General features: G+C 43.4%; 1 protein-coding gene across 1 annotated transcript in view; it reads right to left on the bottom strand.

Moving 5' to 3' along the window:
* Nucleotides 1-2,435, bottom strand: part of RFX3 (regulatory factor X3) — a 286,974-nt gene extending 284,539 nt beyond the window's left edge. Inside the window, exon 1 of the mRNA XM_047101481.1 lies at nt 2,279-2,435. The gene's annotated coding sequence lies outside the window, so the exon portion shown is untranslated. The remainder of the gene's footprint in view (nt 1-2,278) is intronic.
* Between the last annotated feature and the right edge of the window lie 14,859 nt (nt 2,436-17,294).

Here is a 17,294-nt window from a genome sequence, read left to right as displayed (position 1 = left end):
AACAAGTTCTTGGACATTGCAAATAAAAGTATTAAACCATAATATTATAGCATATAATCAACTTGGCTGAAAACCTATTATGTAAATGGCATAAAGTCTGAAACTGTCTCAAGACAGCAAAACTCCTATTAACTTTGGAGAGAGTTTATGGGACCCAGGAGCTTCACCACCCAAAAGTGTTCAGCCATTTGACACTCATCTGAACAGAAAACAAAAACAAAAACAAATTAGTATTAGAAATTTGCATGGAACCCAGGTTGGGGAATAAATATAAAGAGATTGGAGCGCTCTGAGAAAGACTTGTTCACAAGGAAATGAATTGAAAGAGAAGTTTGTTTCTTTTTTTTTTTTAACCCCAACTCCCACTTTACAAAATATTAGCCTTAATGGCGTTACAATTACCCAACCTGGTCATTGACAATCTCAAGAATAATTAACACTGTCACATTATTCACAGGCTGCTCTGTTAGGTAAATCAATATGCATTTGCTGTGAGAAACAAGACTGTTTAAACACGTTATTTTAAAATTCCAAATTAGAAAGTTCAATATGTGCAAACAGAACAGTACATTATACGTCGTATCTGTTTTAGCCCACGTTCATTATGAAACCCTTTACCCAATAACCTCCCAATTAAACGTGAGGCTGAAAAATGAGCAAATTTACAGGATCTGTAACACTGGGCTCCCTCTAACCAAGAGCCTACTACTTGAGGATTAGTAAGTATTCAAAGCCACAGAGGGGGAAAAGATAGATTTTTTTTTAGAAGGAAGACTTAAAAAGGAAAAAGTTGTCTCTCGTCAGCAGGTTCCAAGTCACTGTCCAAAGAAAACCAAGAGTAAACAAAAAAGAGTATGTTAAGTACACACATGCCTAGATCTTAACAACCACAAAGAGAGTGAAAGATACACACGTTTCAAGTTGAGAAGCTTCATACATTCTTTATGAACAACTTGACTTCAATTTCAACTCTCAAAGGAAAAGGAACAGAGAAGATGAAGAAGGGGTAAAAAAAAAAAAAAAAGAAAAGAAAAGAAAAACTCTTTAAAGTGCTACAACTGTCACAAATAACACCGTAAGCTGAGTTCTCACAAGGCTTCCTTCGGTCCTGTCCCTATTTATCACACCCCAAGTCTCCTAACCACAATGAAAATTGTCAGCACTCTCCACTGCGGGGAGGGAGGTGCATCAAAGTGGAATGGAGCCTCACGACCACCCCTCCCACCCCCACAGGAAGGATAAAGCACTGTCAATAACTACTAACCCAAGTATCACAGATGCCCTGCATCTGGTTTAAATCACAAGCGCGCGCGCACACGCACACACACGCACACACACACACACACACACACACACACCCCAAAAAAGAAAGAGAGCGGGGAGAGACTTGTTTTAAAAATCTCTTTTCCAGGGCAGCAAAGAGTCCAGCGAAGAGGCCCCTGGTTTCAATGTGTGTGCAAAGGGTCGGGGGGGGGGGGCGGATAGGAGGAGAAGCGGGGGGGGGGGGGAGGGAAGAGTGCTGAATGGATATTAAGACTGTTTGCAGCACAAAGAAAACACAGTTTTAAAAGAAAAGAAACAAGAAACAAGAAACCGTGCAGCTGATGATGGCCAAAGGAGAGCAGCCCATTTTAGCACAAGGCAAAGAGGGGCGACGAACGGAGGGAAGGGGCGGTGGGAAAAGTTCACCGTCGTACGAGGGTAAAAACAACGAAACCCGTAAACCAGGCCCCACAAGTGAACAACAACAACAACAACAACAACAAACCACCAGCTCTGGGGTCCCCCCGGCACGCTGCCGCCTATTTCGGTTTTGCGACCAGCAGGAAACGAGCAGCTCGGGGGAAAGGAGGAAAAAACGAGAGAAAGAAAGCCGGCCAGCCTCCTCGCTTCACCTGACCCTCCTGCTCCGAGCCGGACCTAGGGGAGAGCTCCGCCGTCCGCGCCGGGGACCCGGGGCTCCCGCTCCCGCCCGGCTCCGCAGCCCCCGGCGCTCCCGCTCCATCCCTGACGCGCGGCCGCCGAGGGCCGGGGCGGCGCGGCGCCCACACCCCCGAGCCAGCCGCCGCGCGCTCGGTCCATTGTAAACACGCCGGGGCGCCGAGCCCCTCGGCGGCGGCGCCGCAGCGGCAGCCCCCGGTGTCAGGAGTGAGACCCCCGCACAGCCACACTCGGCTCGCGCACACGGACACACACACACACACACGCGCGCACGGACACACGCGTCCACACGCAGCCACACGCTCCCACACACATGTACAGACCGAAGAATATTCACCTTGGCTGTGGATTATTGTGGTGTTGTTGGTGGGTGATGGAGATGGTGGTGGTGGGGAGGAGGAGGAGGAAGAGGAGGAGGAGGAGGAGAGGAGTAGTTGTTGTTGATGGGTAACAGTCGCCAGGACTACGGTGACTATGGCGCTTGATTCACAAGGCAACGGTTGCTATAACTCACAAAAGAGAGAGAGAGGGAGAGAGAGAGAGGGAGCGAGAGGGAGAGGGAGACACTCGCACGGGGAGGGGCGGGGAGGGAAGAGGGGAGGAGGCGGGCCCGGCGAGCCGCCGGAAGGGGCGGGCTCAGCACCGTGACGGACAGCCCCGACCCCGGGCCGGTGTTGGGAGGGGCGGAGGGAGGAGTGCGAGGCGGGGTTCCGAGCCAGGGCCCCGAAGAGCGGCGCTTAGCTTTGGCAGGGGCTGAGGTCACCCCAGAGTCCTCTCGGAGGTGCGCTCGCTGCACGCGCCGACGAGGCAGCAGGGGAGGGGGACTTCAGGGGCGTGGCGGTGCGAGGGGTACTTTCTGTGTGACGAAGGCTGCCAGTTCCGGCAGCCGGCTTTGTGCAGAGAAGCCCCAGAGCCGCGAGAGGGGAACGACTAACCCGGGAGAGGGGGTGTCGAGGGCCATTCCAGACACTCTTGTGGGGAGACCAACTACGGCGTAACAGAATCCACTTTCAAGAGCGCGCTCCTCCCTTTTTTTTCCTGGCCTGAAACGTCATTTCCGGGGCGGGGCGGACGGAAGGTCCCGGATGTGCCGCCGCTCGCTCGCCCTTTTTTTTTTTTTTCTCTCTCTTTTCTCTCCCCCACCCCCCCATCCCCCCGCCCCTTGGTTTGTGAGGCGCCGGCGGTGGTGTGCCCAGTTGCATCCGCCTCCCGGCTTCTGGCGGCGCCTGGAGGCTTCGAGGCTCCGGGGCCCGCGCCGGACTGGAAAGTCCGAGCCGCCCGCGCCCTCCTGCTCGCGGCGCTCCGGCCCGCTCGCGACTCGGAGGAGCGCGGGCGGCGGGGTGTGAGCGAGCCGCCTCCGCCGCCATCTTAGAGCCAGCGAGCCCGGGGCGCGTGTGGGCCGCGCGCCGCCTCCCGCTGTCCCGCCGCGGCTTGGCGCGCGGACGGCCGGGTCCGAGCTCGCGCGGCCCCCGCTCCGGAGCCGGAGGCGAGGTGCCCCCCTCGCTCCCTGCGGGGCCGGCCGCTGCCTTCGCCGGAGGAGGAGAGGCGGCCCCCCCTTCGGCGGAAGGCGTTGAGGGTGGGGTAACTCCCACCTGCCCGACCGAGCGCCCCGTTCGTCTCTAACCTCCCCCACCCCGACCGAGATAAGGCGCTCTCGCCCGGCTTTCAAGCCGAGCGAACCGGGATCCGGGCTCAGCCCACCGTCCCAGTGCTGGCCTCGCTCGCCCTCGGGCCTGCTGACCACCCGCGCCGAGGGCCTGGGGTTTCCGGCCAGTGGCTTCCGCAGTGATGGATGCCGCCCGCGCCCCGCCGCGCCCACGGCTCCCCGGTGCTGGTCCGCTGCTCCGCGCCCGGGGTCCCGCAGGCACCTTCGCCCGCGCCCCCGGCCTCCAGCACGGCCGCTAAGCTGCTTATCCGAGACAATAACATTAGAGCTAGAGCCCAAGGAAGTCCTCTCTCCTGAGGCTTAATTTTTGCACCTGCAAAATAAGGGCTCGGGGCCGACATAAATTCCCGGGGCTAAAATAGGAATAGCGACCGTTCCTGAGCTCTTACACTGCCCCAGACGTTGTGCTTAGCGTCTTACATACATTATCTCATTTAATCCTCGCGGCACCGCTATTAGGTACGAAATATTCTCGTGTTAGGGAAAGCAGGCCCAGAGTCTTCATACACAGTGGTTTTATGTCACCGATCCGTGCCATGCAATATTAGATAAGGGTATTTTAGGAAGCGACTCTTTAAACAATAGGCCGAAGAAAGTCATGTTGCCGTAAGGTGATCTCGAAAGGACCCCACAGAGGCTTACGCTCCTGTGTTCTAATGCAATAGTGCACGGTGGTGAGCTCGGGGCTACACCTCAAAGGTTTAGGAGGTAGACCCTTCTTTGAACCTGAGGCAAAGGACAGTGCGGTGCCCGACAGCAGTTAAACCCTCCAGGTTGAGAAGAATCATTGTGACATCCACGTGGAAGATAAGGTACGCATTCCAGCCGTAGGAAAACTGGTAACCATTATGAATACTCGTTTCTAGTACATTCACAGGTGCAAGACCTCTCTCCTCGTAATGGGGTGCGGGGCACTTTGCTCGCGCTGCATGGCACTGAAGGGCCTCTGCTGTTGCGGTCCAATCTTACGGGTCGCCTGTCCCTCCCCTGGCCGTCAGCTCTTGCTTCTTCACTGCTCTAAGGGAACGCAGTGGTAGTGGCCTCCCCACCCTTTTAATTGACTGCTTTCGATCTGCGGGCCAGAAAAACCGCAGAATGAAGCTTGTGCAAAACTGTGTCCCCAGAGTATAAATAGGTATTTTGAGGAACTCTTAAAAAAAAAACAAAACAAAAAACCCAAAAGTGTGTGACCTTTACATGAGGACGTTGTAACATCAGGTTTAAGCTGCTTAGAGACTTTTTTTTCTTTTCTTTTTTCTTTTTTTTTTTTTTTTTTTTTTTTTTTACCGACTCGATGTGGCCTTTGCCAGAGTTAGGAATCAACAAACTTAAGTGAGTTCTTTAACAGTTGGGATTTAGAATAATTTCCTCCTGTTTTAGGATAATTGATGATGTGACTTGTACACCACTAGTGAGGTTCTGTAATGGGAAATTTTCGATGTTACCGCCAAACTGAATCAAATAACCAAGCTACCAGTTCAAGTTCTAGATTCAGAAACATGCCGGATTATACCTGGATGTATTGTTTTGTGCTGTAACTAGTTATGAAAGGACCCAGAAATCCCTTTACCTATAGCCAGTTCTTTTTTTTTTTTAATTTTTTAAAATGTTTATTTTTTTTTGAGAGAGAGAGAGAAAGTGCAAGTGGGAGAGGAACAGAGAGAGAGAGGGAGACACAGAATCCGAAGGAGGCTCTAGGCTCCAAGCTGATAGCACAAGCCCCACATGGGGCTTGAACTCACGAACCATGAGCTCATGACCTGAGCCGAAGTCCGACATTTAACGGCTGAGCCACCCAGGCGCCCCCCACTGTTGTCAGTTCTAATAGGATCTTTTTGGTCATTGTTAAGCATCCTTGCACGTTCACATACGTTGTACATATATTTCTGAAATAAATTATGGGGGCGCCTGGGTGGCTCGGTTGAACGTCCAACTCTTGGTTTAGGCTCAGGTCATGATCCCACAGTTCATGAGTACGAGTCCCACATCACGTTCTGCACTGACACTGTGAAGTCTGCTTAGGATTCTCTCTCTCTCTTCCTCTCTCTCTCTTTCTTTCTTTCTCTGTGCCCCTCCCCCTCTCATTCGGTCTCGCTCAAAATAAATAAAGAATTTTTAAAAAAGAAATTATGGAAGTCACAGAAAACACCCAGCAGTGTCTAGCATTTATCACCTGTCAGGAGGCTTAATAAGAAAAGATACCCAACTCCAAAATACTTCACATTCCTTGACACATGCAGTAAAGTGCCAGTGCAGTCACTATTTGTTGAGTATCTAAAATGGGCCAGACATCATTCTTGTCTATAAAGTGCTCAGAGTCAGTATCTGTGAATTTAAAACATTGTGGCCTTGGGAACATGGACTGTTTTTGCTCTCAGCTCGGGCTGATTGGCAGAGACATCATTTAACGCATTTGTATCTGCACCACTTGAAAAACATGAAGCCTGGATTATGTATGGATGAATACTTTATAAATCACTCTTAAGGGTGAATTTCCTTTTCAGTATTGTCTTTTAGGTTATTTCCTCCTATTGGTATCTGCCGCATATTGAAAAACTAAGAAATAAACATAAGTGCTTATAAAAGGAAAAGCTGAATGTGGAAAGATAAAATACTGATATGGGATAGGTTTACTTCTGAAAAATTGTAGGTATGAGAGTTTTGAAAATTAACATATTGGTCTGTGACAGCTTAACCCCTGAATTTGTGGTGAATCTTTGTGTGAAGCAGAAACCACTCCTGTTTTAAACTTTTCACTTGATTATAATATCTAATTTTCTTCAATTAAGAGATGCCTAGAGTCTTAATTCTCATATGTGAAATGAATAGTTTCATCTCAACCTGTATTTATTGAGTACTGATGATATGCAGACCACTGGGGAATTAGACTACTACATTACTAATTGCCTTTACAAGTTCTAAAATTCTGAGTATATATGACTTATCAGTACTAATAGAGAATGGTAAAGGGCAAGGTAATGCAAAACTGTAAATAATTTGCCGCTGTTCTCTGGAGAACTCCCAAATCTACCCATCCCCACCCAAAATATATTTCGGTTTTAAAAACATTGCGGGGTGCCTGGGTGGCTCAGTCGGTTAAGTATCTGGCTCTTGATTTCGGCCCAGGGCATGATGTCACAATTTGTAAGATCAAGCCCCACATCAGGCTCTGCATTGACACATGGAGCCTGCTTGGGATTCTCTCTCCCTCTAGGTCCCTCCCAGGCTCATGCTCATGCTCTCTCTCTCTCTCTCTGTCTCGAAAAATAAGTAAACATTAAAAAAAAAAAAAAAGACCTTGCAGTATTTTCTCTTCTGGTAGATTGGCCTTTCTAATTGTGTTTTCAGTAATACAAGCCAGGTGTTTACTCAGCAGTTTTGAGGTATGTCCATCCTTATATATAACCAGGAATGAGATTTTTACCCCGGCACGGAAAGATGGTAATAGAATCCTAAGTTGACTAACTTTTCTCGAGACCAAAATACACACATGCAGCTCTTTCCTTCAATTAATGCAGAATGTCAAATATAATAATTGCGACATTAAAAACAAATACCTGGAAAGAGCCCAAATGTCTGTCAGTAAGAGGATGGAAAACAAATTGTGATACATTCACACAATGGAATACTATTGAGCAGTTCAAAGGAACTGACTCGTGAGACATAAAACAACATGAATGAATCTCAAAAACAACGTTCAGCAAAAGAAGTCAGGCACTAAGAGGACATACCACATGAATCCACTTGTGAAAAGTCCAACAACAGAGAAAACTAACCTGTATTTAGTGTTTCTCAGTGATGGCAGGGGTGATGAGATGGGATTTACCAGGAGAGCACGTAAGACAACTATCTAAAGTGATGGAAATATTCTGCGCTGTCCAACTTGGTAACCACAAGCCTCGTATGGCTGTGAAAATCTCATTGTAGATCAATTAAAAATTTAAATTCAGTTCTGCAGCCACATTGGCAACATTGTAGGTACTCGGTAGCCACAAATGGCTAGTGGCCACCAAATTGGCTCACACAATTACAGACCATTTCTGTTGCAGAACTTCTACTGGAGAGTGCCGTTCCAGATTTTGTTTGAGGTGCTATTTATATGTGTGGTTGCCATTGTCAAAATTGTATACAGTAACACTGCATATGCATTATATGTTGATAATAGCTGCCCCCAAGCCCCAGACATCACCATTAGACCTATTTATTACCGTATCACGTACCCATTTGAACCCACCTTTGACATTTCACTCAACACGGCAGAGAAAACGAGAAGTAATAGTAAAATTATCCTTGGCAAATTTTCAAAAATGTGTTCAACGTGACCATACGGTAGACAATGTTGATTTGCCGCTCGAAGAAATGAGTTCTGCCACATTACAATCCTGAAAGCATCTAGAAGCCAAAGGAATTGCTTTTGAGGGCGTAAGTGAATGAATGCTAGATGAATAAAGAGATTTTTTTTTTTCCTATTTCCCTACTGGAATGGAAATGTCCTAAACATGTTGAATGTCATATAATCTTATTCTGAGGCAACGTTGGGAGTATTTGAGAGATATGCTGATTCTGTGACCAGATTGAGGAAGCCATGTAAACTCTTTAAGTAACAGTTAAGACTCAATGCTTTTAGACGTGGAAGAAAAGGTTCATAAATCAAGGACTGAATGATCCCAATTCTAAGATTCTATTTTTTGTGCATTTTCATGACACACTAGGTGAATCAGTTTAAAATACTAAAAATATACGATCTTGTAATACTTTGTGAATTTAGGGAAAATTTTGGTGGAGTAAATACTTAACTATAAATAAAGTTAATAGGTATTTCCACCAGCATTTCTTAACTTTATGAACCGCTGGCATATTTTTACAAGATAATAAACGTGAACTGTATTGGAGATTATTCTTGTAACTTAATGAGCAACTAATGTCAATAATGCATGCTGGAAAGTATTCTACTTTTACTCAATTATTATCAAAAGTTCTTTATAAAGAATGTGATTTGATTTAATCCAGTCTTTAGCTGGGAAAGAAATGCTTTTTAAGTTGGTTCTGTTTCTCCCTTTATTTTTTCCCCCCTTTAATGTACTGTACAGTCTGGAAAAAAACATCTCCCAAGTTCCTGTAGGGCCATTATTCCTATTTTAAGTATACTAAAAGTATCTTCCCACTGGAACACGTCAAATATCTCACCTTCCCCCAACCGACATCACAATACATTATAAAGCCTACATTTAAATAGTTTTTTAAATACTTATGTCAACAGTTAAAGCATATGACTGAATTTTTTTCACCCTTTTAAATATTTTTTTTACCAACTTAACTCAGCCACTACTAAAGAAAAAATAAATCACAGATTCAAATTACATGAATTTGTCTCTCAGTGATGTTTTGTTTTGAAAAAGAGAATTTATGTGCATGGAATGTTTTTTCCAAAAAAAAATTTTTTTTTTGCTCATAAACATTTTTTTAAGTTTATGTATTTATTTTAAGAGAGAGAGCATGAACAGGGGAGGGGCAGACAGAGAGAGATAGAGAGAATCCAAGCAGGCTCCACACCGTCATCACAGAGCCCAATACAGGACTCAAAATCACAAACCGTGAGATCATGACCTGAGCTGAAATCAAGGGTCTGGACTCAACCAACTGAGCCAGCCAGGTGCCCCTGCTAACAAACATTTTTATTTTGAGGGACAGGGAACACAAAAATATACATTGTACAGTGGAATGTTTAAAACACTTCTCTCCAAGCACTATTTGAAATGTCATCTAGAATTTTCTTCCATGAAAGAGAATAAAGCTGGGGCGCCTAGGTGGCTCAGCGGGTTGGGCACCGGACTTCGGCTCAGGTCATAATCTCACAGTTCATGGGTTCAAGCCCCTCATCGGGCTCTGTGCTGACAGCTCAGAGCCTGGAGCCCGCTTTGGATTCTGTGTCTCCCTCTCTCTCTCTGCCTCTCCCCAGCTTGCTCTCTGTCCCTCAAAAATAAATAAACGTTTAAAAAAATGTTTTTTAAGAGATTAAAGTCATTTTTAAGATTCATAGATCTGGCTTAATGTGTGAAAGTACTTATTAAAATGTGGTTTTGCAGACCTCCAGTCACATCATATCAAACATATTAAAATGCACTCATATATCACATAAAGTATAGATAACTACGAATTGGGTTACAAATGACACATGGTAAGTTTGTAGACATCTAATTATTTGTTCATCCTGATTTGCAGCTTTCTTTTCATATTTCGAAGTCAACTTTTTTTTTAGGATCACCAACATTTTCAGAGAAGCTTGAAAAATGTGTAAGTCCTGAACATAGTGCTTGATGAATAAAATGGCCCTGAAATATATAGCAAGAAAACTAAATTTAAAACAATTTGCCTCTTAATTTGTTTTTTGTTCTTCCTATGGGGGGGGTGGTGGTGGAGGGAGTGTTAATTAACCAAAAAATATGGAAATCCAATGAGATAACAAAATGTCAGTGAACTTTGAATACTAGTTTCATAATATACTCAAGAAATAGATTGTTTTCTAAGATGACTTAAGTGCATTTGAACTCAGTACCCTAATTTGACACAACAATCTTTACTTCATTATCAAATTACACAACTGGATTTACGTTACCAGGACACCCTATTTGTAGCTTCTAATGTGTGACACCATAATTACAGACTTCTTGTTAAATGTGATATCATGCTTCACCTAGAAGTAACCCTTAAAGAAAGAACACTAATTTGGTTGAAGATTGATGAAAGAGAAGAAACATGAATGTGAATAATTTAAAGTGATATATAAAGAGTCTGACAAGGGGTTTTTCATAGGATTACATATGCCTATTTTTGAAAGTGAATAATTTTTTTAAGATTAAATTCTTCCTGAAATCACATCAAAAAGATAAAAAAGTAAAATCGCATAAAATAACCATGTCAATTTCTTTCAAGTCAGTGCTGATTCAGTGACCCAACAATGTAACACAAAGCACTGTGTTTCTGGAAGCACCAGAAAATACATCGGCTTCTAAGGAACCAGGTACAGAGATAGGAGAACTGAATGACACATAAATAAGAAGGTCTAAAATGGAGTTTTATCTGAGTGGGCATTCTTACTTCCTTGGTAAACTAGGGAGGTGTCCAATATAAATAAGAGTGATTCTTAGAAGAATGTTTTTAAGTTAACTTTGTTGTATAATCATAACATTACAACTTGTTAGCACTTCTTGGAAAGAAAGAAAGGAAAGAAAAAGAAAGAAAGAAAAAGAAAGAAAGAAAGAAAGAAAGAAAGAAAGAAAGAAAGAAAAGAAAGAAAGGAAAGAAAGAAAAGAACAAAAAAGAAAAAGTGCTACATTTGGCAATCATCTTTGAGAAAGAAATATCCTAAAAGTTTATCATAGACTTCAAAAGATACAATGCCTACCTGTCAGAAACAGGTAAGGTAGTCTGGGGGTTATAACATGTTTGGAAAAGAAGTTGACACGAACTTAAATATCTGCAAACATCCTTAATCTGATGCCAACAATAATGAAGCAATACAAAGGTAAGAGAAGGAAAAAAATGTAACCAGAAAATATCGTCAACTGAGATGGTTAGTATGGTCTTTTTTTTTTTTTTCAAGTATTGTGGCTTGTGGGTTGATTTGCTCTGCTTTTTGTTTGTTTGTTTGTTTGTTTGTTGTTTTTTTCATTTGTGGAGAATGAACCAACAAGAAACTTAACTACAGTTAAGACTTGGATTAGCACTCTAGCACGAGTGAGAGACACATTCTGAAAACCAGTAGGAAGGAAATACTGACAATATGTGAAAGTTACTGAGCATGAAAAACACTCAGTTCCCAGATATTTATTGAGGACATCCTACATATGCCATAGGAGTTATTGAGGGGAGGGGAAAGAGAGCAGGTAGGGAGCAAGAAGAAAGTAAGATACAAAAGAACTTAAAGGTGGAAGTTCCTCCCTGTACCAGCTACCTTTTATTTGTTCCTCCAGATTCACTATTCTCCACCTTCCTTTCTAGAAGGCCGACCGTCATGGGCCACCCTGTTGGAGTCCCATGCTTTCTGGTTTCCATCAGTGGGTAACACTGGCAGATTGCAGTTAGGGAGGAGAGTGAGATCTGGGTTTCCCCCTTACCACGTTGATTCAAAATAGCTGTATCCCTTGACTAAAGATTCTGATAAAGCCTCCTTCCCCATGTGCCTTTGGGTTTAGGGGCGGTTACAGTAACAGCCCCACTGCTCCGTAGGTCGATGCCCCATCCTGTCTGGCTCCCTTACACCCACCAGCTCCTCTGTCCTTTAGGTCTCCTCAAATTGTCCTCTTTCTCATGTGTGCTCTGTTTCTTTCTCTCTCTCTTTTTACGACTATTTATTCATTTAGAGAGGACAGAGAGAGCATGTCCAAGTGGGAAAGAAGGAGAGACAGAATCCCAAGCAGGCCCCGCACTGTCAGTCCAGAGCCCGACGCGGGGCTCGAACTCACGAACCATGAGATCATGACCTGGGCCAAAGTCGGACACTTAACCGACTGAGCCATCCAGGCGCCCCTGTCTAATCCTGTCTTATAAGGACACCAGTCATACTAGATTAGGGCTCACCCTAACCAACTCATTTTCGCTACAGAGCCTATTCCCAAATACAGTTGCATTCTGAGGTAGTGGGAGTCGGGGCTTCACTATATGAATTGTGGGGTGGGGATAGACAATTCAGCACATAAAAGACTAGCTGAAAGAGAAAGGCATGGAATAAATTAGAAAATAATCTGAAGGTTAGGAGGACAATATAAATATAAGACAAGGGAAGTATTACACTTCGAGCAGAACATTAGAAAGGGGAAAAGAGGAGGGGGACGAGCACAGTTTTACGAATAAATGCTAATTTCGGTGGCACGGTAGAGTGAAGACACCCCTACAGAAACCACAGGAGCTACGAAGAACCGTCCCTCTGGAGACTGAGCTGGGGGCCGTCTAGGTACCAAAGTGACAACAATAGCTAACATCTGTGAAGCACTCTGGCGGATTGCTAGTGATTTTTCCCTCTCCTCTATCATCACAGAATTACCCCCTGGGTTTCCCGGAACTTTTCCACAAAGCAACCTTTCAGACTTGCTTTTCCGGTCACCCCTAACACTAGATGAGGAACTGTAACTACCTTCCGATCAGTCGGATGTATTCAGAAATACATCCCTTCTAAGAAATCTCCACTTTGCTTGCTTTGCCCTTTTCTCCTTGATCCCCTTCTCCATCCTGCTGCTTAGAACAAGGATACCACAAACTTGGACCAAGCCGAGCACGTGGGGCAACAGAATAGAAGACTAAGTCCCTACAGATTGTGAGACCACTATACTGCCCTGTCTTATCTGTGTTTACTGGAGAAAAAAACACTGACAGGCATCTTGTCATCTAGCTGAAAGGAATCCTCATTAACACAAGCATTTTCTACGTGCTAGATACTGTTCTCCGTTGTTTACATGTATTATTTCGATTAATCCGGTTAACAGTTCTTTCTGTAGGTGCTATCAAGATCCTCCATAAGGAAACAGAGATTAAACTTCCCGAAACAACACATCTGTGGAGTTTAGGATTTCAACCAGACTAAGAATCAGGTCACTATGTTGAGCCGCCTTCCCCTAGACTGATCTTACACCCAACAGTCCCCCTTATGGGGAATACGGTTACTTTTGAAAGTTACAGCCTAAAGGAGAGATTCGTAGTTGATTTTGCAACAGCGCTACACCATCTACCCAAGGAGGGAAAGCAAAGGAAATGAAAAACTTCGGCAAAGCCTTCTGCACATCCATCCTCTCATTCTGCTGCTTCTTTTAGCCTCAAATGGGCACAGTTTTGTTTACCCACAGTGTGTCTCTTTCTAAACTTAATTTCTGAGACCTTTACTTTGGAGCCCCTTGTGAAGCTCTAAAAAATGTAAGATGCATCTTCTCTGTACTTCTCCGCCTCTGATCAGCCCCAGAGGGCAAGAAGGTGTTTTAGATCTGAGCCACAAAGGAGCCTCCCTTGGCCGTATTCTGCCAGAACCCTTCTCAGAAACCCAGCTGGGATAATCTTTGGTGCAATCCAGGGGCAACTTCTGCACTTAATTGTCAGATTTCTCTTGAGAAAGACTCAGCTCTCAGTCAGGAGTCCATCCTTATGGTGACAGTCCCTGTTGTACTCCGTTTAGCAGCAGGACACCCTTTAAGAGTGTTACTGGGCTTTGTTAACCCCTCTCTTAGAGAAACTGGAGAAAAAAGGATTTTAAGGGCATCTTGATTTTTTTTTTTTAATGTTTGGAAAGAGGGAAAAAACTGGACCAGTGGAGATTGTTCCAGTCCCTTCCCATCTGGCCACATAAAAGGCTTCAGAAAGGCCACTGGATCTACTCGGAGGATATTAAGTCGCTATAATTCCATAAAGAAATAATGCAATAAATAAGGGACCCATTTACCCACTTGCCGTAAGAAGTTCCGAAGGCAGAACACAGAAGGCAAAGGACTTGTGATGTCTCTCACACAATTTGCTCTCCGGCTACAGATAGCACAGATCCTTACAAATGGCTTTATTAAGATGGGATTGTGAAATGAATGTATCCCTGAACCGACTGCGGTTTTTAATTTCTACTCTTTCCAACCAATTTTTCCAGCTAACAGAGGCATTTGTAAAGTACATTCACACTCAGCATTATGCCATCCTGGGGTATAAATAAATGCATATTCCTTTTTTTTTTAAACAGCTTTATTGAGGTGTAATTCACATAGAGTAAAAGCCAACCATATTAAGTGTACAATTAGATACACTCTAGCAAGGTATGCAGTCATGTGGCCATGACCGTAATCAAGCTATGCAACATTGCTCTTACCATTAAAGTTTCCTTGGGGTTCTTTGTAGTCAATCATCTCTCACCCCCCTACACCTCACCCCTATCTGTGGCCCCAGGAAAACTTTGATCTGCTGTCATTATATTTTCCCTTTACTGGAATATTGTATAAATGGAAACATACAACATTGAAAGTTTTGGAGTTTTTTTTTTTTTCTTTTTTCTTTTTTGGTCTGGCTTCTTTTACTTGTCAGGATATTTTTAAGATTTATCCATATGTTGTGTGTATCAGTCATTCCTTTTACTGCTGAGTAGCGTTCCATTGTATGGAATATAACAATTTGTTTTCTGACTTTTGTTATTATAAATAATGCCGCTATGATTGTTTGTGTACAAGTGTTCTTGTGGACAGATGTTTTCATTGCATTTCTGTGGATACCTAGGAGTGAAATTTCTGTGTCACGGTAAGTGTATGTTTTTACTTTATAAGAAATTTCTAGAATGCTTCCTAAGTGCCTTTATCGTTTTGTACACCCAGCAGAAATGTGTGAGGGGGCTAGAGTTACTCCACAGCCTGGCCAACCCTTTGGACAAGGGTTAATATGCCTTTTCAATTTTAGTTCTTCTAATGCAAATGTAATAATCTCATTGGGGTTTTAATTTGTGTTCCCCTAATGGCTAGTAATGGCAATCATTTTTTCACATGCTTGCTGCCCATGTGTATATCCTCTTTGTGACACGCCTGTTTATGTTTTGTATATTGTTGACTCACTTGTTTTCTTAGTGACAAGAGTCCCTAACACAGTTGGGATGTAAATCCCTGTTTCTAAAATACTTGCAAGAAGTATGCCTTTTCATTTCCTTAAAGTTATCTTTCAAAGAGCAAAAGAGTTTGGGGCGCCTGGGTGGCTTGGTTGGTTAAGCATCTGACTCTTGATTTCGGCTCAGGTGGTGATCTCACAGCTCATGAGTTGGAGCCCCCGCATCGGGCTCTGCGCTGACCGTGCAGGGCCTGCTAGGGATTCTCTGTGTCCTTCTCCCTCTGCCTCTCTCTCTCTGTCTCAAAAATTAATAAAAACATTTTTTTTAAAAAGAGCAAAAGAGTTTAATTTTGATGAAGTTTCATTCATCAATATTGTATTTTATGGTTTGCGCCTTTGTTTTATCTAAGAATTCTTTGCCTAACCCAAGGTCATTTGACTTTTCTCCTATTAACAATAGTTTATTGGGGTGCCTGGGTGGCTCAGTCGGTTAAGTGTCTGACTTTGGCTCAGGTCATGATCTAGCGGTCTGTGGGTTCAAGCCCCGCATCCAGCTCTGTGCTGACAGCTTGGAGGCTGGAGCCTGCTTCAGATTCTGTGTCTCCCTCTCTCTCTGCCCTTCCCATGATCATGCTCTGTCTCTCTCTCTCTCTTGCTCTCTCAAAAATAAACATTAAAATTTTTTTAAAAAACAATAGTTTATTATTCTAGCTCTTAAAGTTAGGTCTATGAGACATTTTGAATTAATTTTTGTGTAGGATGTGGCAGAAGGGTTAAGGTTCACAATATCCAACTGTTCCTGTACCATTTGTGAAAAAGACTATCCTTCTCCACTGACTTGCCTTTCTACCTTTATTGAAATCAGTGGCCCAGACATGTGTGGGTCTATCTTGGGATTCTGTTCTGTTCCACTGGTATGTTTGTCTGCCTTTGCCCCCATACCACATTATCTCGATGACTGTAACTTTATAATAAATTTTGAAATCTGGTCCTATTAACCCTCCACTTAGGCCCTTTCTCAAAGTTGGTTGGGACATTCTAGGTCCTTTGCATTTCCGTGTGAATTTTAGAATCAACCTGTCAATTTCTACAAAAAGACTTGCTGGGATTCATGTTGGTATTGCATTGAGTCTGTAGATCAATCCAGTGAGAAGTGACATCTTAATAGCAGAGAGTCTTCTGACCCACGGAAAAGACATATCTTTACTATTATTTAGGTATTCTTTCATTTCTCTTGGTAATGGGTTTTTTTTTTCATTTTTTATATACAGGTCTTACACATCTTTGACATACTTATCCCTAAGTATATCATAATTTTTGATGCTATTGTAAATGATATTGTTTCTAAATTCCTTTTATTTGTTGCTGGTGTAGAGAAATGTAATTGATTGTTTCTATTGATCTTACATCCTGATACGTCGTAAAAGTATCATTTCGTTATGGGTGTCGATTCTATCACATAGTCTATGTAGAGAATCACGTTGGCTGTGAATCAAGGCCATTTTATTTCTACCTTCGCAAACAGTAAGACTTCCTCTCCTAATTCTCCCTCCCCACTAAGGTCTCAGAGATGAACACTGTTAGCAATTTCTGGTTCTAATTCCTCTGGTAGTTCAAATTGAAATAGCGTCTATTGATACTTGACAATGAAAGATGCAAAATTTACCCTATTTTCCCCTTCCTGCATCCTGCTTTTCTCCCTGACTCCAATTTTTCAAATTACATTATACTTTTACATTGTCTAGATGTATAACAATTTTTCTTTCCATTTCTGATCATATAGTGGGGTAGGTAAGCTGAATAAACGCCCTTCAGTGAACCCCTAAGAACTCTGGGTGAAGTATTTTAAAACAGCTTATTAAATGCATTGCTGAGCTGGCAAGAAAGTAGGGGAAATTCTTAGACTTAGGAAAGAACAAAAGCCCCAATCAAAAAAAGTAAAACCAGTGTTGAAAAGAGAAATATACCATTCCTTAGTAAGCTAGGATTTCGATTTAATGGTCACTTGGAGACTGGAGACAAAGCCTTGGACCTCATGAGATGAGAATTATAATCTGAAATCCTTCCACAAAGCCAAGATCTCAAGGCTACACCCTCAATGAAAATGTGAATTAGGTAAAAGAAAACAGTC

Source organism: Lynx rufus, unplaced genomic scaffold, assembly GCF_022079265.1.
Source record: "Lynx rufus isolate CCGP_SWC_20201006 ecotype Redwood Valley unplaced genomic scaffold, mLynRuf1.p SCAF_10, whole genome shotgun sequence".
NCBI classification, from domain to species: Eukaryota; Metazoa; Chordata; class Mammalia; order Carnivora; family Felidae; genus Lynx; species Lynx rufus.
The sequence above is the reverse complement of the archived record's forward strand: the minus strand, read 5'-3'. Positions and strand labels throughout refer to the sequence as shown.